General features: G+C 51.6%; 1 protein-coding gene across 1 annotated transcript in view; it reads right to left on the minus strand.

Annotated features, from left to right (window-relative positions):
• The window catches only part of DDB2 (damage specific DNA binding protein 2), a 23978-nt gene extending 17937 nt beyond the window's left edge, over positions 1 to 6041 (minus strand). Inside the window, exon 1 of the mRNA XM_075545765.1 lies at positions 5858 to 6041. The gene's annotated coding sequence lies outside the window, so the exon portion shown is untranslated. The remainder of the gene's footprint in view (positions 1 to 5857) is intronic.
• Between the last annotated feature and the right edge of the window lie 749 nt (positions 6042 to 6790).

Genomic DNA, 6790 nt, shown 5'->3' on the forward strand with positions numbered 1-6790 from the left:
CCCCAACTATCATGATCCGAATTCTACCTTGCAAGTCTGGATAGAGCAGAGGATGTATACTGGTATAGATGGGAGCTGGAGGCACAGGGAGTCCAGGGTGGATGATACCTTCAGGACCAGGGGTGTGAGGGGCGATACTGGGAGGGTAGAGGGTGAGTGGGTTGGAAAGAGGGAACCAATTACAAGGATCTACATGTGACCTCCTCCCTGGGGGACGGACAACAGAAAAGTGGGTGAAGGGAGACGTTGGACAGGGCAAGATATGACAAAATAATGATTTATAAATTAGCAAAGGCTCATGAGGGAGGGGGGAGTGGGGAGGGAGGGGAGAAAAAAAAGAGGACCCGGTGCAAAGGGCTTAAGTGGAAAGCAAATGCTTTGAAAATGATGAGGGTAAAGAATGTACAGATGTGCTTTACACAATGTATGTATGGATTGTGATAAGAGTTGTATGAGTCTCTAATAAAATGTTTTTTTAAAAAAGATAGGTGGGATAAATAATCTGCAGGAGAACACAGTGGGACTGACTGTTCCAGGGGATATGGGGAGGGGGAGGGGGGAAAAGAAGGGATGTCAACCAACTCGGACACAGGAACAACAAGTGATCTAAAATTGATTGCGAGGATGGCATAGGATGCCTGGTGGTCCTTGATCAAGGGCAATGTAGCCAAGAGGAATTACTGAAACCCAAATGAAGGCTGTGCATGATCGTGGGACAAGAGGAAAGTAAAAGGAAATAGAGGAAAGAACTAGGAGGCAAAGGACATTTATAGAGGTCTAAATACAGGCATCTAGTTATGTATATATAGTGATATATAAGAATAGGGAAATATATCTATGTACATATATTTATATGTTAAGTATTAAGGTAGCAGACGGATATTGGGTCTCTACTCAAGTACTCCCTCAATGTAAGAACACTTTGTTCTAATAACCTAATAACCTGGCATTCCATGATGCTTCCCTTCCCAACAGGATCAGTAAAGACAAAATGGGTGCATAAGCAAATGTGGTGAAGAAAGCTGGTGGTGCCCGGCTATCAAAAGATACAATGTCTGAGGGCTTAAAGATAAACAAGCGGCCATCTAGTTGAGAAGCAACAACGTCCACATGGAAGAAGCACACCAGCCTATGTGATCATGAGGTATTGATAGGATCAGGTATCAGACATCAAAGACCCAGAACAAAAAATCATATCAATGTGAATGAGGGGAATGTGGGATGGAGACAATTGGACATCCCCTTACAGAATAGTCACAAGGAAGAGATGAGCCAATCAGGGTGCAGTTTAGTAACAATGAAATATACAACTTTCCTCTAGTTCTTTAATGCCCCCCCTCCACCACTATCATGACCTCAATTCTTCCTTCCAAATCTGGCTAGACCAGAACATGTACTGGTAGAGATAAGAGTTGGAAACACAGGGAATCCAGGACAGATAAATCCCTCAGGACCAACAATGAGAGTAGCCATACTAGGAGGATAAGGGAAAGGTCAGGGGAGAAGAGGGGAACCAATTGCAATGATTTACATAGAACTCCCTCACAGGGACAGACAACAGAAAAGTGGGTGAAGGGAGACGTCGGTAAGTGTAAGACATGAAAAAAATATATATGTTATCAAGGGTCCATGAGGGAGGGAGGGTGGGGAGTGAGGGGAAAAACGAGGAGCTGATACCAAGAGCTCAAGTAGAAAGAAAATGTTTTGAAAATGATGATGGCCACAAAAGTGCTTGACACCATGGATAGATGGATGGCTTGTATGGATAAGGGCTTTACGAGCGAGTCCTCAATAAAATGGTAAAAATAAATACAGGAGAGACCAGTCCCTGGAGAAGGACACCTTCCTTGGCAAAAGCAGAGGGTTGGTGAAAAAGAGAAAGGCCCTTCCATGAGATGGACTGGCCTAGTGGCTACAACAGTGGCCTCCACGTACCTGTGGTGAGGATGGCACAGGCTGGGCTGGGTCTGGTTCTGTTGTGCACCTTCAGATCACTAGGCCTTAGGGGACTAGGCAGCACCTAACAACCACCTTTCCTGGAGTAGATCACCAAGTCTTTCTCCCTGGGAGTTCCTGGGTGGGTTTGAACCACCCACCCTGTCAGTGTGCAGTCGCAGTCAGTTTGCACCAGAAGGGTCAGTGAGCCTCGCCTTTCAAGTTCTCGGTCTCGATGGTTGGACCAGGCTGCAGCTGCTTTAGCCAGTTTCCTGCTTCAGCTGGCAAGGCTCACTTCCTGCGAGACATCCCTAAGGAACAGCCCCATGGGGACCCCTGCCAGCACTGAGATGCTTACACGCTCACTGGTTCGACTTTCCTCCTGCAGTCAGCATCATTGCATGTGTTTTGTGAGATGGAGGAGGACTTTGTAGATTGTGTCAGACATATGGCCTAATGTTGGACTTATGGGCTTAGCACTGGGTTGGGATGCTTTCTTAATTTACATGTACCCTTGATATAAAACTCTCTCTTATGCATATGAGTTTCTGTGGATCTGTTTCCCTAGTTTACCCAGACTGACACACTCAACAATCGTTGCTTTGGTTTTAGCCCATCTATCCGTGAGGGTTGGGATATACAATATGTATTTTACGGGGAGGGAGGCGCACAATTCAACCCATAACCCAGAGAGAACCGAATCATCTGTGACCGCCCTGCCCTAGAGGATGTGCAAGGAAGGAGCAGATAAAAGGTGAAGGTGAATGGCAGGTGAGAGAATTGATTCTACTGATGATAAAAAAACTAAATCCGATTCTGGCATATTGGCTGTGCATCGTATGGTCAGCAGTTCAAAACCACCAGCGCTGAGTGGGAGGAGGACGGGGCTTTCTAGACTGGTCACGGGTTAGTCAACCTCTTCCCACAGTGGCCTGAGGTGATCTGCCAAAATGGTTCCCTACTCCCTTGACCCAGAAAACCCCACCATATCATTCAAATCGAGGGAGTTGAATCTTCAGGCCCATCTTAAGAACACTGAGAAACCGGCAGGCCATCAGGGTGTGCACATAAAGAGCCACCAAGTATTTGAAAGAAGCCACTCGGCGGCAGCAGTGTGCACTCTTCCAAGGTGACAGTGGTGGACTTGCTAACTGGGCTTGTATCCAGGGTCGGGGGACCAAAGAGAGTGCCAGATTTTTGCCTCATGTCTTAAAAATGCAGAGAGCAGTGCTGAACGTGGGGTTTAGAGGTGGGTTCTCTGGTCCCTGAGCACATCCAGGTGAACGAAGCCCCCAGGATCTGCCACTGGACTTAGAGAGGAAGGAGAGAGAGAGAGAGAACCCAGCAGAGGGAGCAGGACATCAAAGGCAGGGAGCTCACAGGTAGCCATGATGGCTGCACTGGCCAAGGACCAGCTCCCCCGAGAATTCCCGGGCTGAGGGAAGTTTCTGGGGCGATGAGAAAAACCATGTGTGGGCAGTGACAACCCTCCTGGCATGTGCCAGTGAACCTCCTTGTTCCAGGCCAAGCTTTGGGTCCCCTCCCCACGTGTTAGTCCTAGTGGCACCACAAGGTGCTCTGGTGGCAAAGCAGTGAAAGCTAACTAAGGGGTCGCAGGTTTGGGCCCCCTGCTGTGGGGAGGGCGTGGCATCTGCTGTAGAGATTTACACCCTTGGGCATCCGACGGACGGACAGCTATACTCTTTCCTGGAGGGTCCCTCTGAGTTAAAACCTGCTCGGCTGCAGTAGGTTCTTCAGTTGGGTGGCATCATGGTATGATGCACGACGGCTAACCCAGGGCCTCCTGGAGAACGACCGGACAGTCTGCGCCCATGTCTCACACTGTCACATGAGTGACACTGGTCACTGTGTGTGGGAAATTCACCCGGTGCTTTGCCAGGGGCCGGGGGCATTCATTGCTACCTGAGGACCGCGGCGGTGGGCAGGATGGGCAAAGCGTTTGATGCATCCTGCTTGATGTTGCTAATTTGAGAATGAGGTGAGAACACAATGGATGCCGTGGTGCTCTGCAATGACAGGAGGGGCACTGTCCACTTCTCGAGTGATCCATACTTCTGGGACCCCCTCAGGCCATTTCTCTGAGCTCACCTTTTGAACACCGAGCCTCGAACAGATTGATCTAAAAGTCACCTGTCAGCCAGACCACGGTCTGGCTAATCGATTGAAGGAATGATCTCTGTGCCCTTCCGGGGACCGACTGGAAGCTGTGTTTGAGGGGAGTTGTTACGATGAAGACAGTGTGCTGGCCCGTGCCCACAGCAGCGCCATTCAGACCGGGCACGCTAGCGTGGAGGGTTCTCCCTCCTCTGAACTGGTTTCGGCTCCCTAGTCACAATCTAGAACAGCCCTGGTGGCATAGTGCTTATGAGCTGAGCCTGCTAACCACGAAGTCAGCAGTTCACGTCCACCAGCCTCCCCGTGAGATAAAGACAAAGTTTTCTATTCCAGAAAAGACTCGCGGTGTCGGACACCCACAGGGGCGGCTCTATAAGTCAAAATCGACTCCATGACCGAGTTTGGAGTCACGAGGTTAACCCCAGTTTACAAGTTGCATATTGAACAAACGTCAGTCAACTGCCGTTCTTGGCTTGAACAATGTTCGTGCTCACAGACGCAAGGCATCATGAGGCAATACATTCAGAAGCTGCTGCCGCTGCCGGCGAATCAAGGTCTCGTGTCCACCCCGAGAGCATGACAGGCAGTGAGCGTGACCCCTCCGTAACGCCAGTTCCTTTGAAGTACAGAGCAGCACATGGCTGCTTTGGGGGTTTTCTAGAACAGACAACCCAGCCCAGTGGGAAGGGCCTCCTGCTCAGACTGTGCAGAGTGTGTGCATTCAGCTCTGGTGGCCTACGCATAAGGTCAGCAGTTCAAAACCACCAGCGACTCTTCGGAGGAAAGACTGGGCTTTCTACTCCCATATAGAGTTACGGGCTCGGAAGCCCAAGAGCCACTCGATGGCTGTCAGTTGGGTTTTGTGTGCCCTTGGCTCCTCTTGTTTCCCTCCTCATAAAATGAAGGGGTGGGGCTAGGTGGTCCCAGAGACCCTCTCCAGTTGTCAAATCTGTGGTCCTCTAGGCCAGGAACCACGGTCCCCTCCAGCCTCCCCCTGGGAAGCTTCCACGGGGTAGAATCAGCTCCCCGGTGTAGGCTGTCTGAGCAACCAATTCAGAATCCAGCAGGGTCGGGTGAACCCCTTCCCACCCGAAGTCACTATGGCCGGGGAGAATTTACAAAGCTACCGAAGGGGGCATTGTGTCCTGCGGGATGGCAGACACGCTGTCCCAAGCCTCCAGACCCCTGGTCGCCCGCCCTTCCCGCTCCAGACTGCAGTGCCCGACTGTGAGTGCGCTTGCCATCATGTCCGGCAAACGCGGGGCGCCCACCCTCGGGCACCAGCCGCTTCAGAAACACCGCTTCGAGGTGCTTCAGGAGGCCCAGACAGCTGTGTAAGTGCCCCAACAAAAACCACCACCCAATGAAGCTGCCCCTCCTCCCCTTTCCCCCCACCTGAAAACTGCTGCCACCAAAGGAAGCCTTGTGTTTTTCCTGGGAAGCCTGACACCGTCCACACTGAATTAATACCCTGTCTCGGAATCCCAGAGGGCCGGGCTGCCAGGGAACTTCTCCCGGCAGCCAGATTTGCTCAGCATCTGCCAGCACGCTGAAATAATATATGGGGAAATGCTGTGCACACTGCTGAGTCTTCCACAAATAGAAGCCGTTACATAACCTCCTGGCAGCCAGCAGGTACCGATAAGGGCGGCAAAAGGGGGTGAAGACGCCGGCCGCTGACCCGAGCTCGGCTCCTCTCACCGCTCGGAGACACGTCCTAGAAAGAGCAGGAGGAACTGAGGATCAGAAACCCGGTGTCTGGGAGCTGGCTGCGCCTTCTACTCACGATGTTCCTGACGCCAACGGTTCCCTTCCAAGGGCCCTGAAGATCCAAGTGGCAGAAAGAAAAAGGACTCTCCCTGGGTTACCGTCAAGCCTGTTGCCTGTGGTGGATGAGTCAGGGCGAATGGGGCTGGGGCGGCTACATCTGCATTCCTCTGCCCGGTCCTCTGCCCGCCTCTGGCTTCAGGCCCTACTATGGCATTGTACGCCCAGGAGCAGGAAATAAAACAAAACTCTGCCCAAGGAACTCCAGCCAAGCTCCTCCCGGAAGAGGCCAAGAGTGAGTGTCCAGGCAGTGCGGAGCCTTCCGTAAAGAAGGTGAAGTCGGTGAGCTGGGAAGGAGGGGTCCTGGTACAACTTCACACACATCTCCACCCGGCTTCAAGCTCTGAGTGAGCAGGCATCTCTGCACATGCGTCTGTCCTGCGTCCCCCTCCACACCCCTTTGTCACAAGGCCCAGGCTTTGCACGTTCCATCTTAGGTAGAGGCAATCTGGGACCGAGTGACATGCTTGGTCCACCGAAGACATTTCAGCTGTCGATCCAGTCTGCAAAGGGGCATATGTACGCCCCTGGTTGAAGAGCTTTGGACGGTTTGTCTGAAAAGTCGCTTTTGTGTGTGTTTGTTTTAAACCCCAGAGGTATTGGACTAGATTTCCGAGGCTAGTTGGCAGCGGTGGCCTCCTCTAGCTCCTAGGATGCACTGTCCAGCCCTGATCTTTGGGGGCTTTGACGGTTATTTTTTGGGGGGAGGAAGATGTTAGTTTTTTGGGGGGAGGAAGATGTTAGTTATTTTTTGGGGGGAGGAAGATGTTAGTTTTGGGGGGAGGAAGATGAGGAGACCATCCTGGATAATCCAAGTGGACCCTGAATCCAATGACATGTTCCCGGTACGAGTGAGGCACAGGGAGACTCAGACTCGCCGAGGAGAAGACAC

Source organism: Tenrec ecaudatus, chromosome 4, assembly GCF_050624435.1.
Source record: "Tenrec ecaudatus isolate mTenEca1 chromosome 4, mTenEca1.hap1, whole genome shotgun sequence".
In the NCBI taxonomy this organism is placed as follows: domain Eukaryota; kingdom Metazoa; phylum Chordata; class Mammalia; order Afrosoricida; family Tenrecidae; genus Tenrec; species Tenrec ecaudatus.